The sequence below is a fragment of the Magallana gigas genome, chromosome 1 (assembly GCF_963853765.1).
Source record: "Magallana gigas chromosome 1, xbMagGiga1.1, whole genome shotgun sequence".
In the NCBI taxonomy this organism is placed as follows: Eukaryota; Metazoa; Mollusca; class Bivalvia; order Ostreida; family Ostreidae; genus Magallana; species Magallana gigas.
In genome coordinates, this window is record NC_088853.1 from 1,116,091 (window position 1) to 1,136,570 (window position 20,480).

The window sequence follows — 20,480 nt, forward strand, 5'->3', positions numbered from 1 at the left end:
CTGAGGAACAATAGGTATGATAAAATCAGCTTAATGGAGTCACAATGCAAACTATCTGGACAATGTACAATAATACATGTAGATCCTGTTTAAATAAAATTCATCCCCCCCCCTAAATATTCTTATGTTTATGATCATTAGTTCCTTTTCTAAAAGGATGATTTTATATTGATTTTATAGTCATATCGCATGTTGAGTATTGCAGTTCTCAAAAAGATCCTTAACAATAGTTTACATATGGGATATAAACCTACATCAAACTCTGAACCTTCTTGTGAGGCCAAAGAACTGTCCTGGGGCCAAAGTCTTAACAATTATAAAGAATCATCTGGCTGATTAGTTTCAGAGAAGAAGATTTTTAAATATTTACTCTATATATTCCTATGTTAAACTTTGACCCCCCCCCCACCCATTGTGGCCCAAACCTACCCCGGGGTCATGATTTTCACAACTTTGTATCTACACTACCTGAGGATGCTTCCACATAAGTTTCAGCTTTCCTGGCTGATTAGTTTCTGAGAAAAAGATTTTTAAAGATTTTCTCTATATATTCCTATGTACAAATCCATTCCCCCATTGTGGCCCCACCATACCACCTGGGACTATGATTTGAACAAACTTGAATCTACACTACCTGAGGATGCTTCCACTTTAATTTTAGCTTTTCTGGCCTAATAGTTTTTGAGAAGAAGATTTTAAAAGATGTTCTCTATATATTCCTATGTAAAACTTGATCCCCCTTTTGTGGCCCCTCCCTATCCCTGGGGACAATGATTTGAACAAACTTGAATCTACACTACCTGAGGATGCCTCCACACAAGTTTAAGCATTTCAGGCCGAATAGTTTTTGAGAAGAAGGTTTTTGAAAAATACCAACAAATTTTCAACAATTCTCAATTATCTCCCCTTTAAAGAGGGTGTGGCCCTTCATTTGAACAAACTTGAACCCCCTTCACCTAGTGGTGCTTAGTGCCAAATTTGGTTGAAATCTGCCCAGTGCTTCTTGAGAAGAAGATGAAAATATGAAAAGTTTACAACAATGACAACGACAAATTGGCTCAGGTGCGCTAAAAATAAAATAAAGGAAACATAATTGCATACTTTTATTGAAAAACAAATTTTCACAGCTAACAATTGTAAATTACTTTAAACAGCCATAATTTTGTTTGTTATAATTTCTTATCAAACACAAACTACATCAAGGCATGATGCTTTCTTAAAGTTCCATTACAGTAACTGTTCATTAATTATCCGATTTAATTTGAATTACTGGTAAATAGTCTGTAGAACACAATAAGGAATATGCATGTGGGTAGAGGTGACAGGTTAACCTCAAGAGCTGAAAAGAATCAACAGGTAAAAACCATGTGGCCACCAATAGCTGAAATTAAAAAATCAATAGGCTGTCTTAATACATGTACCGGTACTAATAATAGCTGTGTTTACATTAACACATGCATAGTATTTCTGAAAAAAAAATACACTGAACATGCATGCAGTGTCATTAGTATGACATATCCCGATTCATGACATAAGATGGCACAGGACAGTTTTTTTTTATACATTTCATTGTAGCCTGGGGACGTGTGTCTTCGGAACCCTGTAACTAGAATTTCCTCAGTTCCCATTCACCACAAATACCTTTAATTCACTCTTTATAAGGCCAATCACCAATTTCTGAAGAAAATTACTAGTCAAAACCTGTAAAATTTTCTACATACTGGTTTTTATGAGATATTGACCCTTCCATATTTTGCTAATTTTTCAGCTTTTTAGACCTCCCCCAGCCAATTCCCTGCAAAGGGTTGACCTTCTGTACCATGTGCATGTTGCACCATCACATGTCAGAAACTTACCGGTGTTTAGTTTATAATGTCCCATCCACCTACTTTTTGTGTTATTTACCCTCCCATCTGTAACTTGCATTTTCACTGTCTAAAGTCAACACAACAGTCATAGCCACAGATTTCGCATTTTACTTCTGAATCTCATGTACCTAACATATGGGGCCTACATATTGAATATCAATTTCAACAAAAGATAATCTTCTAACTAATGATAATCATTAAAAATCATTTCATGAATTTTAGCAACACTCATGAGCCTTCAAGTACAGCAACTCTCAATTTCAGAAAAATATTGACGGGTACTTTATCCGAAACTGTCCCTTGCTACCTTTAACTTACACTAACATTCTCTGAAAAGTCATCTTGTCTTAAACTTACAAAGCTTATGCTATTCTGAGAAAAAGTATACCTCATTTTGCCAATTCCATTAAGGATTAAGAAAAATATGGCCATTTAAGTGAACCCAGCATTTCCACTTTCCTCTATTTAACACAGATTCATAAGGCTCTCCATAAATAAAGCATCTTTACCTAATCTTTTAGAGGTCAACTGTTGTTCAACCTCCCTAAATAAGAAACCTTATTCAAAACTACATACATATACATGATATTATCATGACAAAAGCATCACATCACTTAGAAATACCCTTACATGTATACCCTCCCCCTATTTTTTGATTTTCCTAAGAAGCATTAGTTTGAACACTTTAAAGTAGATCCAGTGTTCTGTAATGTCATACTTTTTTGTAAAACTTTGAGTTCTTTAAAATTTGTGCAAGATAGTTTTATCTATTTTATGCGAATATAATAACACAGAAGTAATTAGAATTATTGGTAGGTTCAAGATATTTTCGCAGCTTAATTTTATGCAAAATTTCCAATTTCTTTTACATTTTATCGATGCTAAGGGGAAATAACCCTTTTTCTTACTTTTCTATCAGTTGTATGTCTAAATGCCATAGTTTTTCTTATTCCAACAATGAATTTTAAAAGATTTTTGTAGTTTTAGTTTTCTGATAAAGTTGACAATAAAATTAAACAAGATAAACAAATTTCTGCCTACAAAATTTTTATTTTTAACCAAAAAAATATGGTTTTCTGATGCTAAAATGTGCTTTAGTTTATGTTTATCTGGCATCTCAAAAAGTGTGATGACATGTATATTTTTTCTAACAATTGATGAAATTAAAGTCTATTAAGTTGAAATCAATTCGGTTTTTCAACTTTCATCAGAGAATTTTACGAGTATGGAGTTACCTTAACCTAATATTATGAAACTTGTGGCAATTCCCTTGAGTCATTTCTCACACATATTTGAAAACAACCATAACTGATATTGAAAATTGATCTTTTCTTGATAAATGGATGAAATGTAAAATTTTTTTTTCACAAAAAGACATGCCGCCATACATGTGATTTCTTGTTTTCATGAAACAGTAAGCTTGTAATCATATTTAGTGAATATCTTATTTATTCTGGTTTCTAGTCTCCTTTTAACTTTGCTAAAATAGTAAGACCTACAAGTGTGATGTCTGCTCTTTATTAAAATGAAATTCAAACACAACCGGGAACCTGGGGACGGATGAGAATTCCATGATAATTAAATGTTCAAATTTTACATGTTTTCCTACATTTTTGATGCATATATACAATAAAAGGGTAAAAATATGTTGTTTCTTGATCATTTCGAGAGTAATTATTATAGCAGATGTTATTTCAAGGCCAAATGTACATTTACATATCCAACATGTAATGGTAATGGAGACAATTGGAAAGAGGGGGTGGCTTTTTGAATTCTGTGAATATATCTATAATATCACTTTTGGATAGGAAGGAGCAAAAACTTGAGTTTTTTGACATATTGTATACTTTGATAACTGCATTTGTCCACATGTGAATTTTATTTGAAAGAAAAATATGCTGTTTTAAAAAAATTGAGTTATATAAGTCAGGTTGCTTAATGTTATTTCATGAAATCAGACAGCAAAATTGCTGCAAATTTATCATTTAAATAATTCAATTGATCAAAACTCTTTTACAGTATTAATTCTTATCTCGGTAATTAACTTAAGCCTATTAATTGTCATCAGGATAGGAAATACCTACTTTCTAAGCCAATTTACTCTAGTGGTGGTCATTCTACACATTTAAAAGGGAGTTACTTCCCTTGTATATTATAGCTAATAAATCATGTAATGACATATATAACCAACAAAATCATCCATTTTCCCAAAATAGACTACTTTTGGTAAAAATCCACTCAAAATTACAGTTAAATGAGAAATCTGAAAATACCATGTAGTCTTGAAACTTACACTAACATTCTCTGAAAAGTCATCTTGTCTTAAACTTACAAAGCTTATGCTATTCTGAGAAAAAGTATACCTCATTTTGCCAATTCCATTAAGGATTAAGAAAAATATGGCCATTTAAGTGAACCCAGCATTTCCACTTTCCTCTATTTAACACAGATTCATAGGGCTCTCCATAAATAAAGCATCTTTACCTAATCTGTTAAAGGTCAACTGTTGTTCAACCTCCCTAAATAAGAAACCTTATTCAAAACTATATACATATACATGATATTATCATGACAAAAGCATCACATCACTTAGAAATACTCTTACATGTATACCATCCCCCTATTTTTTGATTTTCCTAAGAAGCATTAGTTTGAACACTTTAACCAAATATTATGAAATTTAAATGCTTCTATTCTGATCAATTGAATTTTTAAGCAGCGTGAAATTAAAACCATCGCAATCGATACCTTAGTAAAAATCATGAAATTTTAACACGGTGGAATTAAAACGACTTACAGTATTTCATCTGAACAGCCTCAAAGTATAATTTTCTGCTATTATTCCATTTTTTATTAAATGAATTCTACTGGGTTTTTTTTGCAAATAAATTTAGCGAGGATTTTTTTCTCTTTTCTTATTAATGACAGGTTTTAAAAACAATATTATGTTTAGTATGTATAAAATTCCATAAACAATTTTTCAAAGCTTTGGATTTTAGTTGCACAATGAAAAAATGAGGGATTGCACGATAATACATGCTCATTTTGAAATTTAAAGCATTGTTGATTTCTTTTACTAGATAGAGATATGCACAAAATGATGTTGCTCTGTGATGCTTTGCCAAGATTAAAAGCATGAGAGAGAGAGGGAGAGAGAGAGAGAGAGAGAGAGAGAGAGAGAGATCTGAGGCACATGTAGTAAAAATTATTACATACATTAGTCTTACTGTAAAAATTGTTTACAATGTAGATGTGTTCTGCATGTAAAGTTTACCTAAAATGAATCAATAAAATTCAATATATATAAAAGATAAACTAATCTCAAAGAGTTTACAATGGTTCTGTGAAATAATCAAATCTTGAGAAAAATGTTTTATAGATATCAGGGAACATAAATCTAAAATCTGAACTTAAAGTGCTGTTCATCTTGCACTCTGTTTTACATGTTTTACATACAGGCAATAATCATATATAACGGCGAGCCAGACAAAAGTTATAATTTTAATTAGACTGAATATTTACCATGTCAAATATATTTATTCATTAAGCACAAGCCTGTCTGAGTTCTTTAATTCATTAATTAAGTGGAAGTGATATGGTAAAGATCTGCTATATTCAAATATTTAGGGTAAAGTTATCATCATGTAAACATACACTCTAATTACAACATTCTACTCTTGTGTGCCTTTGGACCCCCAGCCCTTTTAACTGCACATTTTTACAGTGTGTGGTGTGTTGTTCAATACAAAATAAGACATACATGTACATAATAATAAATAGAAATTCAAAAGAGTAGTGTGCAAAACATACACGTGAAAATACATTGGACAGATAATATCCCGAGATTTCTCTGACTCAAATGCCCGCTTTTATATTGTTAAGCACGTCAAAAGCGCTTAAGCGGAGGTTAGAGTCAGAGGAAGGTCGGAATAGATTGAAAAGTGCACAAACACTTTGAAAAGAAAAAGTCAATACGATATATCCTGTATTGAAACATACCTTTATAATCTGTCATACGTTAGTTGAGCTGAAATTTCCACTATCGCCGCCTTGCAGGCCATTCTTCTGACACACCGCTATGATCAGCTGTTGTTCGCAGCGCGCAGTCAAAACATGGCGAGTTGACATGGTGAATCGTACGATAATTATTTCGATTAAAACTATTAAGACTAATAAAAACTAACAACGTAATTATCGACCGAATTAACGAAATTGTTTCAATAAACATTCTGATTAACTATATAAAAAAGGAGTTCGGTTTTATGACCTGTACGAAATCTTTTCAGCAGGAGTTACTTTCAGTGTGAATTTTGCACTATTTTTTAAACCAATAACGAGGAATCAACATTTCCGGAAAAATCAATATTTAAACCGCGATATCTCTGCAATGCAGTATCCGATTTTAAAACGAATTTAAGTTTTGTATTAAGCTTTGCAAACTCTACAATATGCATCTAATTTTATGTTTTTTTATAAAGTTTTATTATCAGTACGAATTGTTACAGTAGAAGTTACTTTCAGTGTGAATTTTGCACTATTTTTAAAACCAAGAACGCGGCATCAAAATTTCCGGGAAAATCCGTTTTTAAACCCCGATATCTCTTTATTGCATCCTCCAAATTTCAAACGGTTTTCAGCATTAGATTCAGCATAAAAAGCTCTACAAACTACGTATACGTTTTTTGTTTGATCAAAAAATTCAATTTTTCGAAAAATTTGATTCGCTTCTGGTTTCGACCGGAAGTGACGAATATTTATTATATAGCCTCATTACAGAGGTAAATCGACCAAATCATAACCATTGAAAATTTCAAGCCTCTATCTTTAAGCATTTTTGAGAAAAGTCCCGGACAAAATGACTTTTTTAAAATTTTAAAAATGACGTAACGTCAAAACGGAAGTGACGTTGTCTTTAAAATTTTAACATCTTTGAGGGACGATATCTTGCTAAAATCTCTGGAAATTTCATTGAAATCGGTTGAAAACTTTTTGAGTTATGAAGCAAAAAAGGAGTCAGAAAAAAAAGAAAAAGTATAATAACTAGAGCAGAGCTCGTGGCAAAGCCACGAGTAGGTCTTCCGTTGTTGCTGCGAGATGAAAATTTATGTGATTTGGTGTCAAACGATTATAATGACTAATGACTAAAATTTCACTTCTGCTTTTGTTATAAAAACGTGCTGTGATTGAAGGCCTGTATAAAGACAGGAAAAAAATGGTTTAGGAAAACTATTTGTCGAACACAGTTTGTGTTATTGTTTTGAAAACTCTTTAAGGCCCTGTCACACAAAATTGCGTTCCCAGTGCGTGTTCACGGCGTTGTAAAATTAATGGAATCGCCGTAGGATCGCAAGGAAAATTCAGAAAGGCGTTCTTACAGAGCTCCCAACTACGTTTCCACAGAGTTCTACTTGGCGATTGACTGCCCTCTCGCTGGGTATCCGCCGAGCGCTCATGACATGCTAGGAGTTTTTACCGCGCATCCACAGCGTGCTCTGCGCGCTGACTGCGTTCACATGCGCTGTTGGAGACTTTACGGCGCTGCCATGGCGACCACTTTACTCCACTTCTACGGCGTGTTTATCGGAACGCAGAGCCACGGCGCGTACTTTGTGCATGTTCAAAGTACGCGCCGTCGCATGGCGTTCTAAAATGTTCTAGGCTAGGATATCCCACCGCGGCGAACGAAGATGCCGTTGAGTTGTTACGGCGCTGTAGAAGACTCTAGTTCGTTTACCATGGCGTTTTACATTATTCAATTAAGCAGCGGGATCGCTGTGAGGACGCAGCTCCAGTGTGACAGGGGTTTAAACAATGAGAAGTTTAATGGCGAGTTAAATTTTTCAGGGTAGCATGGATTGTTATATATTACATGTACTCATGATTCATGTGAGGAAATGTAAGTAAAAACGTGCATAAAAAAAAACACGTAACTTCTGTTAATAAATCTTTCTAATTTTTTTAAGACTATGTGCAAATTTGAATTTGTTTCGTGCTGTCAAAATTTGGTAAATAGCCAAAATTGATGGCATCTATGAAAATTTATTCAGGGCTGATATTATTTGATAATACGAGTAGACTTGAACATTTAAAATAATAATCAGCTATCTAAGATCATCGGGCGAATTTATGCATAAGTGAGCGTCTAAATTTTACTCCTGATATACTGTGAGACACCGCTATGTAACGTACAATTTAATAACATTATTTACAGAAATGAATATTACTTCTCACTACGATGCAATAATTTTCAAAATCCCTATTTTTAAGTCAGTTTTTTCTCCTTTATCGGATCAACAGTTATTCTCTCGGAGAAAGTTTACGTATGCATTTTTAAAAAAAAGGGAGAAACTTCAATAAAAATAAGCGGAAAATAATGGTGTTACGGTTTTTATTTTCAGTTAATTTAATTAAATGTGACAAAGGCGCATATTCGGTCGGATTTTTGGTAACATGTACATGAAGTAAATTTGATGCAAGTTCCATGTTTGTTTTTTGTGGTTTTTGTTTTTGTTTTGTTTTGGTTTTTTTTGCTTTTCTCTGCTTTATCATAAAGATATATAAAAAAAAAAACTACGTACACGTCACAAGCAATATTTGCCTTCTCTATTTATCTTGTATTTTAATAGATTGGGTAATCATTGTCAGGGGCGGATACAGGATTTGTAGTTTGGGGGGGGGGGGGGCGTGGATAAAATTATTGAGGCAGGGGGTCTGGGGCCGCCTTGAGGCCCCCCGTGGGTCCCGGGCAAACCCCTGGTGGGAGCCCAGGGGGCGAAGCCCCCGGAAGCTCCTGGGTTTTCGTGTATTTTGAAGGTAAAGCCAGGCTCAAAATAGTGGTATTTTTTCAGTTATGTACACTTTACACAAAAGCCTATTACATATATATAACAATTTGACACATATTGTTACTTATACCTAATACATGTATTGGATTAAAAACAAAAACATTTGGGCCTTTATGAACTCCCAAAATTAACTAGGTTATCAAAGTTACAACATTGTAATGACTTTACGGTATCCGACCCCCTATTAGCTGTTAGAAATATCTGATGCATCAAATCTTCAATATTCTTATATTAAAATAGTCTATTTACCTAGCAAAAAATTCAAAAAATATACAGTTATTCAGAAATTTCTGCTTGCGTCGCAATATGGAAATGACAGCGCAGTCTACACTTGAAACAAAACTGCTGGGATTTCCAGTCGATTCTTGGTCGAAGCCCCAAGTTCAGGGCCCTGGGGAATTTGTTGCAGTCACCATAATGAAATGACCAACACTGCTTGTTTTAAACACAGTTTAATTGGTTTGTTATCAGAACCTGTCAACATGCATTAGGATTAGATGTTTATAGATGTTTATAGAGCAGCAGAATTACAGTCAGCATAGCACAGCTAATGTATAAATGAGGTGTAATATTGAGTCAGGCATAATTATAAATAAAGTGAAACACAAAATGCTAACTTTTCTATGTAAAATTTATCAAATCATCTACAGTCATGCATACTTTGAAAATTTTAGGGGGGGGGGGGCGTGCGCCCTCCATGCCCCCCCCCCTAAATCCGCCAGTGATTGTTGACGTAAAATTAGTATTCCACTGGCTGTAGCTACATGTAACCTTGTAAGTAAATTAAGTTGCATGACATCCTCATACCACACAACTTCAATAAAACTTTTTTTAGAAATCAATTTTCATATAATTAGCAATAAAGAAAATCCCCAAGAACACATGTCCATCTCACTGAAGTGTAACTTTGAGAAGCGCATATATTTTTTGGAGGCAGATATCTCGCTATATTATAGTCTGTAAGTCAAGTAAACTAATCTGTCCTAACTTGCAATACTTTGATGAGTTCTATGGCGACTACCTGCATAGCATAATGTAGTCGTATTTCATAACATCTTATCCCAAGAAAACATTACATTTGACTTAAAACTTTTAATTATAATATATATTATTCTGTTTATAACTATATATAATAGAAGTTTAGCGTGTTCGACATGTTAATTTATTATAGCCACGTTCTCAGATTACGATCCCGCACCTTTAATGTGAAAATGAAAGTCTTGTTGTTTGAAAAATGACCACTTTGAAGAAAACACCCTTCGAACTGTTGATTAATTACATGACAATTGATGATCTGCAGCCATAAATAAGCTGTGGCTATATATGTTCTGAGCTGTTTGCGCTGTTCAAAGTGACACAAGATTTTCGGTAGCACGTGGCGATTGAATTTACGCAATAAAGAAAGTTGAAATTTACAAAGACTGACCGAATAAAAAAACGGGTGGGAAAGAGAAGCACGCTCAGGAGAAAATGTTACACATAAGAAGTCACTATCAAATTTTTTTTGACAGATCTGGAATTTTAAAAAAAGAGAGCACTTGGCAACGGAGCGGTGGGAGGGCGACACAGAAATAAGTTGACTTCGTTTTCACAATGAAACTAACGACCATGTAGAAACACTACAGAAGTTATTTATATGTGACCGATAGAATCTAAACAAAACTTGTTTCAAAACTCATGTGAATATTCTTTACAATAATCACCGAATGCCTTAATTCAGGGCATTCTCTTATCGTGTCAGCACCTACCGCAAACATGGCACTTTGATCATAATTTGATCTGATTTTTTAAATTACCTTGAACGCTGTCGTATAAATCAATGCTAAATCAACTGTACGAGTAAAATAAATTTATCGGTTCATCTGAAACCAATATAATAGTTAAAAACATAATAAAAATAGTTGCGTTCGTACAAAATACCAAACATGCACGCGTGATAAGGTACATGTAGAGGTCACTTGCGCGGGATCTCCTCGGCCATGTGCAAGGGATGATCATTATTTAAAGGTTTTAATATTTGTGTTGTTGTTTTTTTGTTGTTGATTGAAAACATTATTTGTACAGTTTTTAAAACATTTAAGACTTACAAACCAACCATTTAATTATGTCTCACGAGTATTTCCGATTTGGAGTAATATCGCTTTTATTAATTTTCAGAACGACTTTTTAATTTACTTTCCAATGTTTAATTTAACTAAATACAAAATAACCAAACTTTTATAACATAAAATTAAAACAGTGTACAGTGTATTAACGGCTATATAAACTCAAACACGTTCATATTCATGTAAGTGTGCAGGTGCGAATCTTGTGTATTAGATAACCGTTTACCGCTAGGTTGTGCAGCCGTAGATGATTTCCTCGGCCGCGGGCGAAGGATAGATTACATAAAGGTTTAACGCATACACACGCACAGCTCAGAACCTAGGAAGATTTGAAAAGTTTGCAATTTAATGACTAAATTCTATCAAATAGAAATTCTTTTTTTACTTAAAACCCACAATTGATATATATGTCTGATATTGCATTATATTGAGAATGGCATTGCTTTTATTAATTAACTGAACGATTTCTTAATTGACACCCTATCGTTTAATCCAATTGAAGAATAAACCTTTATGTGTAATCAAAACTGAAATAATTCTTCAGTTCGCAGCTAGATTAACTCATTTATGAGAGACGCAACTCTCGTGTATTAGATATTAGATACCGCTAGGTAGTCCAGCCGCGACCATGGTGACCGATTTTCTCGGCCGTGGGCGAGGGATAGCTTACGTAATAATACACATCTCTGATTCAAGGTGGATTTTAAATGCATGCAGTATGATAACTAAAATGTAATGCATAGAAAATTTTTTTCAATAAGTATTTTGTGTTTTACTAGAAAAGAAAAAGAATGTTTTGTTTTTCGATTCTCGTCTTTAAGGATTGTGCACTATAGGAACTTAACAACACTGACTTTAACTTCTATAAAAAAAAAAGCATGTGTTCTAATTTTTTTTCTCATGAATTAAAGCCTCCTGTATAAACCATTATACTTTCTGTGGTAACTTTTTGCCAGTTTTACGCGCAAAGACTTTCGTTAACTTGCCAAATGAAAGCAGGTACATGTTAACATGTAAAGCTTTTTACACTCATACTACACAAATCACTTACAAAATAACATTGTAACGACCTTTATGAGATCCCAACAAACAACTTTTCCAGCGACAGCAATATCGAAATCCTAACCGTTTTTGAGTTATTAAGGAAAAACTTTTGAGGGCTACTGGCCCTTAATTTAAGGGGCCAGCCCTTTTTTATTGGTGTCAAATGAAAGTCCTTAACATTATGCACAACTTTTGTTCTATATGTATTTAGGAAATATTTCAAACTAAAAAGTTACGAAGCTAAAACATGAGAAAAATTTCGCTATTTTTAAAACATAGATTTCGATTGATTAATTCGAGTGGAATAATTGGAAGAAACTAAAATCCAAAAATCAGAGGACAATATTCAAAGTATCAATAATAAAGATTTTTAACTATAAATTATTTGCTACGGACCATTTCGGAGCCTTTGTCTGGAAACTAACGCCCCTAAAATTTTAGAAAAAGGGGAATAACTCAAAACAGGAAGTTGCGATTTCAATTTTTTTTGTGCTCTAGAAACCTAATTCAATTTACAATATACCGTGAAAATTTGAATGAAATCAGATGACAAACAAAAAAGTTATTGAGGATTTAAAAACGTCTAGAAGAAGAAAAATTATAATGAAGAAGAACCATCAGAATCAGTACAAGGTCTTCCGTTGGAAACGGAAGACCTTAATAATAAAAAGAAACCGAAGAAAAACAAAAGGGTCTTCCGTTCCGGAAACGGAAGACCCTAATTTTTCCCGCACAATAATAGAAAGGTCTTCCGTTGGAAACGGAAGACCTTAATTAGAATAGCTTTTTTGTGTGTGTGTGTGGGGGGGGGGGGGGCATTTGTCTAAAAAAATAAGTAAGTAACACTTTGTTTTTCTGTTGAAAGACCAAAAGTTTTACATTTATCAATGTCTTATTTGCTTACCTGAATTTGAAATAAAAATGTATAGTTATTGCCACTTAAACATTTGTTACATGTAAGAATATCTATAGGGTGATTTCACCGGCCATGCATCGGGCACGGGTACTACTAAACAGAGAACTCAGGGATTTATCTAGCTATTTTATTTTACTACCCTCTTTATATTTAAAGGGGAAAATTTGAGTCGTAGGTTCGATTGAGCACCGGAGGCACGATAAAGGTCCGGGGGCATGCCCCTCCAGGAAAATTTTTAAATAAATGGAGCAAAATCCTGCATTCTGAGAGCTTCTGATGTTCATTTCTATACATTTATGAAGACCAAAAAACCAACCCTTTTTAGGCAAAAAAAAAAAAAAATTTAACCAAAAAACCCCCATATATATATTATATAGATCACTGTTTCCTGTCCCCATATGAAATAAATTAAGGTAGGTAGGTAGGAATTTTTTTTTTTAAATTTTAACACTCGGGAAGAGGAAAAAGTATATATATGTGCATTTGGGGTATTAGTCTAACCCTTTGACCCACTTAATTACTACCGTTATGTAGAGGATCTGTTAATTTTAAAGATAATTCTTTACAAACGGTTTTATAGTAATTTTAACTTTTATTGCTGATTTATTAACTAATAAAATGTGATCAGCTAACTGCAGTGATATCAGGATTAAAAGTAATGAACATCGTTTTTGTTATTTCTGAGGTATGTTGCTTCACCCATATCTATAACCCAAGATGAATTAATTTGTTTCATGTTTTTACTCGCCACAGGGTTAATTCACGCAGTGAAATATTTTTAGATTAGTTTACATGTACTATTATTCTTTTACCATTGACATTAATTTACACGGTCGTGTACTCAGAAGACAGAGCAACTTCAACTTCTCTTTCTGAGGAAATTCTGGCGTACTTACCGATCACAAACACATCTATTATATAGTTTAATATTCTCTGTTTGATCTGGGAATTTTCTCTCTGAAAAAGGGGAATTATTCACCTATTTTAAGAGGGAAAAGGTACCGTTTACCGGTAGTAAAAACAGCCTTGATAAATCCCTGGAACTCTAGAGAACTTTAGAGAACTCTAGAGAACTCTTGGGATTTTCTCATATTTAAAGTATTTAGAACCCATTTTTGTATTTTATATGATAAAAAAAGTTGTATTTTAGTCGAAATATATATTTAAAATATTTGGATTTAAGTAAATATTAATTATTTCACGCAAAACATCAAGTTGGGGGAGGCTAAATTATTCAAAGGATCTCGATCCCGAGCAGTTTACTCTTTTTGAAATTCTTTCAACATTTGATATAATTCTTAATATGGATTTTATTTAAGGTTAATTATATTTTATAATTTGTAGCGTTAGTGTCTTTATTCTCCGTTTATGATTTGTTATGATTTTAATTAAGATACTGACTTTTTGCTTGTCGCCAACATCAAATCTTGATAGTTTTACGACTAAGTGTAATAAAACAACTCTTCTCCATGAATATACATTTATAAATGGACAATCGAAAGAATATCCGAGATCCACTATGACACTAGAAATTGTAAATATTAATTAAGTGATATAAAGGCTTTAAAAATAATGCATAAATTGCCTTTTCCTTACAGAAGAAATTAAAGGGGCATGTTCACGATTGTGGTCAAATTCTACAGTATATTTCTGTTTTAATTATTTACAATATGCTTTAGGAATACATTTTTAATGATCAAATGAAATTTAAGAGTCATTCGTTAACGGTAAAAAGCAAGATAATTTTTTCTTTACAATGATAATAACGTATGTAAGTTGTTATATCTATAACAACAGAATATGATCATTGAAATGTGATAGCTTAATATATATTATGTTGTGTTTTTACGTGCATTATTATACCAATGGCTTGAGGTAACCTGTATATATAGAAACAATGTCTAAATGACATTAGATCAGGATCGGAGTTTGACGATCACGCCGACTAGATTTCCTTCGGGAATTTGTCTTTAATTAGTTTAAAATCAACTTTAATGAGTTTATGTATGTAGTATAACATGTTACTGAACAGATACGTGCATAATAAAGCATTTATTAGCCCTTTTAAATGAAAACATCCCAGAGTTCTCTAGGATTCTCTAGAGTTCTCTGTTTAGTAGAACCGATCGGACACCTTTGGATTTTTCCCTTTGTTCATGCATCAAATACCGTCCAAATATAAATAAAACTTGTTTTAAAAGTTACAGGTTTTCCCCTTGCTTAATTACTGGAGAAAAAATTGTGAAATTGTTAAAAATGTAGAAAATAAAGCAAATTAATGAAGTGTTGAACTATTTCACCATGGATCGGACAGTATTTACCAAGCATCGGACAGCTATACTAGTGCAGTAGGGATTAAAAATAACAACATTTTCTGGTTTAAATGCAAAAATACAAAGGTTCGGAAATATTAATATTTCTTATAATGTAAATCCTCAAATCTACATATAGGAATTTAGACTAGTGCTTCTGTTTAACGGAATATTTGTCATAAGGGGTATTTTATCGTGCCAGCTCCTACAGAAACTTTGGACTAAAAAGGGTGTGTCCATAAAACTCGATTTTTAAGTGGTTTGAGGAAAATGTTTGTGTCGATGATTTTTTAAATTTTTATTTTACTTCACATTTAAAGTATATTACAAGGAATGGACACATAATCTCCATATTATTAGAAGAAATCATGCAGTGAAAACTGTCCGATGCATGGTTAATTTGTGTCCGATCCATGGTGAAATGAACATATGGTGCAATAATGACCTTGACATTAATTGTTCAAATTTTTTGGACTTATTTTAATCAAATTTTGTTTCAAAACTTACTTCTTTCTAATTATTTTACGCAGAGATTGCATTTTCACTAATTCACAATCAAACGCACAACATTCAAATAATGCTTAAGTGTAAAATCTTCGTAACTAAATTTTCAATAATGGCGTATTTGATGTCATTTAGCGATGTCTATATTGCTATTTCTTTGACAATGTGACGGTCAAATTCTTAATAATGATAAAGTTCATTTGTTCTAATTCAGGAATATACGAAACAACACATGAGCGCATGCACATTTATTTGTATATTTAAAAACAAAGTTGTTCGATCCAAGGTATGTGTCCGATGCATGGTTAAATCACCCTACTTATAGATGAAGACATTTTGTCAATAAACTAAAATATGCCTGCACCAGAGTAACTGCTTACACCTTGGTATTTCAACAAGTGTGATATGATGTCCATCAACTATAATTGAATTTTACTTGATAAGTAATTATTGTAAAATTAATTAATTAAAAACCTACTTTCATTTTCAATATTTTAAAACTAGTTCAAAATAGCAAAAATGAGGGTAAGGTGGTGCACACGCTTTGGCGGATCCAGGTCAGTGGGAGTTTGTATCAAAATATATACTAGCAATGAAGTAATATTGAATGATTATGTAAAGAGTGATTGTGAATATATTTACTGGGAACTTACCTCGAGTATAGATTCTGATAGAAGGTAATACTTGATATTTATAGTTGCAAACATGTTTCCGTATATGAACCTGCAGAATAGCGAATCATTTCAATAATGTTTGAACTTTTTTCATGACATCACAATGATAAAGGCACGTGCTTATCGTTTCACAGTTGCATCGTTAGCATACACTAGTGTCTTTTAATTTCATACATTTTTATACCAGGAAAGATTAAGTAAACTTTTTACATGAATTTGTAAACAATGAACAGATTGTGTTCTACATTTAAATATGAATAAATCATGTGTACATCAAATAGGGAGGTTGAAAGGGGACTGGGCGATGAATGTTCATAAAAAAATGTTTTGTTTTTCCTAGACCGTTTTCCTATACTACAAATAATACACATCAATAGTGATCATTAATAGAATGATGAATATGGTAGGATGTTTTAATAAACTAATTTGATTTAATACATTAATATATTTGAATATATAATACTGAGGAGGGGGTGCAGTGGTTTAAACAAATAATCGACATCATTCTATTTTGATAAGAGAAAATTTGTAGGATTACAAAATTAAAAGAATTGGCCTACTATGTACTTTAATAAAAAATCATATATTTATGCGTACATATAATATTCTTTAGATTGACTTGTGAACCTTAAACATTATTTTTGTTCAGTCGACTACTTGAGTAACAGAAAGGCATAAACCAGCGTTTTATTCAGAGCACTTTATATGTTGTATGCATGTATGTAAACCAAACCGGAATAGATGGTGTGACGTCCAAATAATAAATTTTCTTGGTTTTCAATACAAAAGAGTTCTACATCATGTCAGCCTCCTGTAAATACAATTTCTTTAACTTCAAATGTGCATTATAGCTTGATTATGTAGTTTATTTTCAAAACAGCATGACTACGTGTGATAATTTAAATCACTTTATTAATATAAATAAAATGTGTTTTTGACTTTCCTTCCGCTTTAAGTATTTTACCTTGATATTTCAAATACTCGGATATCTCAAAGTTTTTAAACAGTCCCATCTAGTTCGAGATAACGAAGTTTGACTGTATTTTATACAAACTCTTTTAAAAACGGGCTAAAATACAGACGTTATCAGTTTCAGAGAGCAGTGATACGGAATCGGAAAACCACAGTGTGGTGATCCGGAAATTCAGATCAAACTGTGAAATTGACAGTATAATTGATGTGTATATAATATGTATATATCATCCATTTTAGTTTAGATTTTTCATCCCTGCTCCTGTAAATATCCAGCCATGCAGTTGGGTTTTTATTTCAATTTTAAAGGAAAGGTTCAGAAAACAATTAAGAAAAAAATCAGACACAAGAAATACAAAAATGAACCAAAAAAATTTTTTTTTTTAATATTAAGCATTGTATCATATAAATGATTATATATTGTTAAATCTAGCGCTTGTGTGGGATATCATCGAATACTAGAATGTAACAGTTAATAGTCCAAGGTCTCTTTACAGGTTCTCTGTGTCTGACTGTTGACTGATAGGTTATACCAGTCTGTAGAATGTAACAGTTGATGGTCTCTTTACAGGTTCTCTGTGTCTGACTGTTGACTGATAGGTTATACCAGTCTGTAGTATGTAACAGTTGATGGTCTCTTTACAGGTTCCCAGGCTGTGTTTGACTGTGCTGTGTACTGCGAGATCAAAGAGAGAATATATGTGGTATAGTATTCATGTAATATCACCATGTTTATGTAGCTATACTCTGTATTTTTAGGTCACCTGAGTCACTCAGGAGACCCGTTGCTATCTCACGTTTGTCGTCATGTGTCATTCATAGACATTTTAGTTTACATCTTTTAAATGGGTATGAGGGCAGTTGTCATTGTGTTAGTCCTGGGGTAAGAACTATTGCCCGAGAGCATAGGCCGAGGTCAACTTCAATTTCTTACCCAGGAACTGACAATATAACTATTGTCCACATTCCCATTTGATGATTGATGTGTTAGATGAGGAGAAACATATCCTTGTGGTAATTTCAGGGCCGGGGTATTGTCCAATTATCTGCCCGGGGGACAGTCAAAAATCAACCAGTGTTAAGGGAATAGCAATGCATGGGACATAAGCCGGTAATTAACATGACTAAGAATGTAACAGTTGATGGTCTCTTTACAGGTTCCCAGGCTGTGTTTGACTGTGCTGTTGACTGAAAGATCAAAGAGAGAATATATGTGGTATAGTATTCATGTAATATCACCATGTTCATGTAGCTATACTCTGTATTATTAGGTCACCTGAGTCACTCAGGAGACCCATTGCTATCCCACGTTTGTTGTCGTGTGTCATTCATAGACATTTTACATGTAGCATACATCTTTTAAATGGGTATGAGGGCAGTGGTCATTGTGTTAGTACTGGGATAAGAACTGTTTCTCGAGAGCATAGGCCGAGGTCAACATCAACTTCTTACCCAGGAACTGACAATATAACTATTGTCCACATTCCCATTTGATGATTGATGTGTTAGACGAGGAGAAACATACCTTTGTGGTAATATCAGGGCTAATTTATCTAGGGGGGCAGTCAAAAATCAACCAGGGTTAAGGGAATAGCAAAGCATGGGACATAAACCAGTAATTAACATGTATACACTGGTGGGTTCCCATTTTGCACAAATTTGAGGATTAGGTGTGAATTGTATTTTGATAGCAATTAAAGAAAGTAATAATGAGAGAGAAAGAGAGAGAGATAACATGTCTAAGAAAAGATACATATGTTTAACAGAGTAAGTAAGTCAGAGAAAAGAGAGAGTGAGAGAGATATTACATGTCTGAGAGAATAAGTAAGATGCACATGTTTACATGTATAAGAGGAAGTTTCAGAGAGAGAGAGAGAGAGAGAGAGGAGAGAGAGAGAGAGAGCACACAGACATGTTATACAGAACAATAAATATTAAATGATAGAAGTAAGGGAGTAAGAGACAAAGTTTAGTTGAGTTCATCTGGAAGAGAGAGAGAGAGAGAGAGAGAGAGAGAGAAGAGAGGGATGATAGAAAACAAGATTACATGTTAGAAGAGAGAGAGAGAGGTTTGGTAGTGAAAGTGTGAGGGATAGAGAGAACAGTTAGAAAGCAAGAGAACAGATTTAATGAGAGATAAGAAGTACATGTTTAGCTGTAAAATCATGAGATAGTGAGAGAAAGGAATAATAAAAGAATGAAATTGATTACATGTCTGAGAGAAATAGAATGATGCATATGTTTAACAGAGTAAGTCGGAGAAGAGAGAGACAGAGAGAGATAGAGAGAGAGAGAGAGAGAATACATGTCTGAGAGAAATAGAATGATGCATATGTTTAACAGAGTAAGTCAGAGAAGAGAGAGAGAGAGAGAGAGAGAGGAGAGAGAGAGAATACATGTCTGAGAAAAATAGTTAGATGCACATGTTTACATACTAAGTCTGTGAGTAAGAAACAGAGACTACATGTCTGAGAGAATAAGATGCACATGTTTACATGTATATAAGAGTAAGTCACAAGAGAGAGAGAGAGAGAGACTACATGTCTGAGAGAATAAGATGCACATGTTTACATGTATAAGAGTAAGTCACAAGAAAGAGAGAGAGAGAGAGAGAGAGAGAGAGAGACTTCATGTCTGAGAGAATAAGTAAGATGCACATGTTTACATAAAAGATAGAAAGTGTTTACATGTTTATTTATGAAATAATGAGGGACAGAGGCTTAGAGAAAGAATGAGAGATAAGAAGTACTTGTTTAGCTGTAAAATTAGAGATAGTGAATGAAGGAGTAATAATGTGAGAGAGAGAGAGAGAGAGAGAGAGAGATAGAGAGACAGAGACAGACACAGAGAGAGAGAGAGAGAGAGAGATTACATGTCTAAGAGAAATGGAAAGATGCATATGTTTAACAGAGTGTAACTCAGAGAGAAAAAGAGAGAGAAATTACAGTAGTAAGATGCACATGTTTATAAGAATAGGTCAGAGAGAGAGAGAGAGAGAGATTACATCTTTGAGAGTAAGATATATTTAGTACATGTAGGTACATGTTTAATGGAGTTTGTCTGAAAGAGAGAAATAGATAGAAAGAGAGAGCAAAAATACATGTTTAGAAGAAAAATCTGAGGAGACAGAGAAAAAGCATGTGTTAGAAAAAAAATCAGAGAGAGGAGGAATAAGATCTAGAGAGAGAGAGAGAGAGAGAGAGAGAGAGAGAGAGGCCAAGAGTGCATGTTTAGTATTGA

The 20,480-nt window shown here is 33.4% G+C and overlaps 1 protein-coding gene and 1 long non-coding RNA gene across 2 annotated transcripts in view; one reads left to right on the forward strand and one right to left on the reverse strand.

Annotated features, from left to right (window-relative positions):
- Window positions 1–20,480, forward strand: part of LOC136273675 (uncharacterized) — a 32,121-nt gene that overhangs the window by 10,044 nt on the left and 1,597 nt on the right. Inside the window, exons 2-3 of the mRNA XM_066078723.1 lie at window positions 17,886–17,944; window positions 18,398–18,456. The gene's annotated coding sequence lies outside the window, so the exon portion shown is untranslated. The remainder of the gene's footprint in view (window positions 1–17,885; window positions 17,945–18,397; window positions 18,457–20,480) is intronic.
- On the reverse strand, window positions 1,091–6,854 carry LOC136274196 (uncharacterized). The gene is made up of 2 exons (XR_010712521.1): window positions 5,868–6,854; window positions 1,091–1,381 (listed from the first exon to the last, which is right to left on the reverse strand). It is a non-coding gene; the product is annotated as an uncharacterized lncRNA (long non-coding RNA).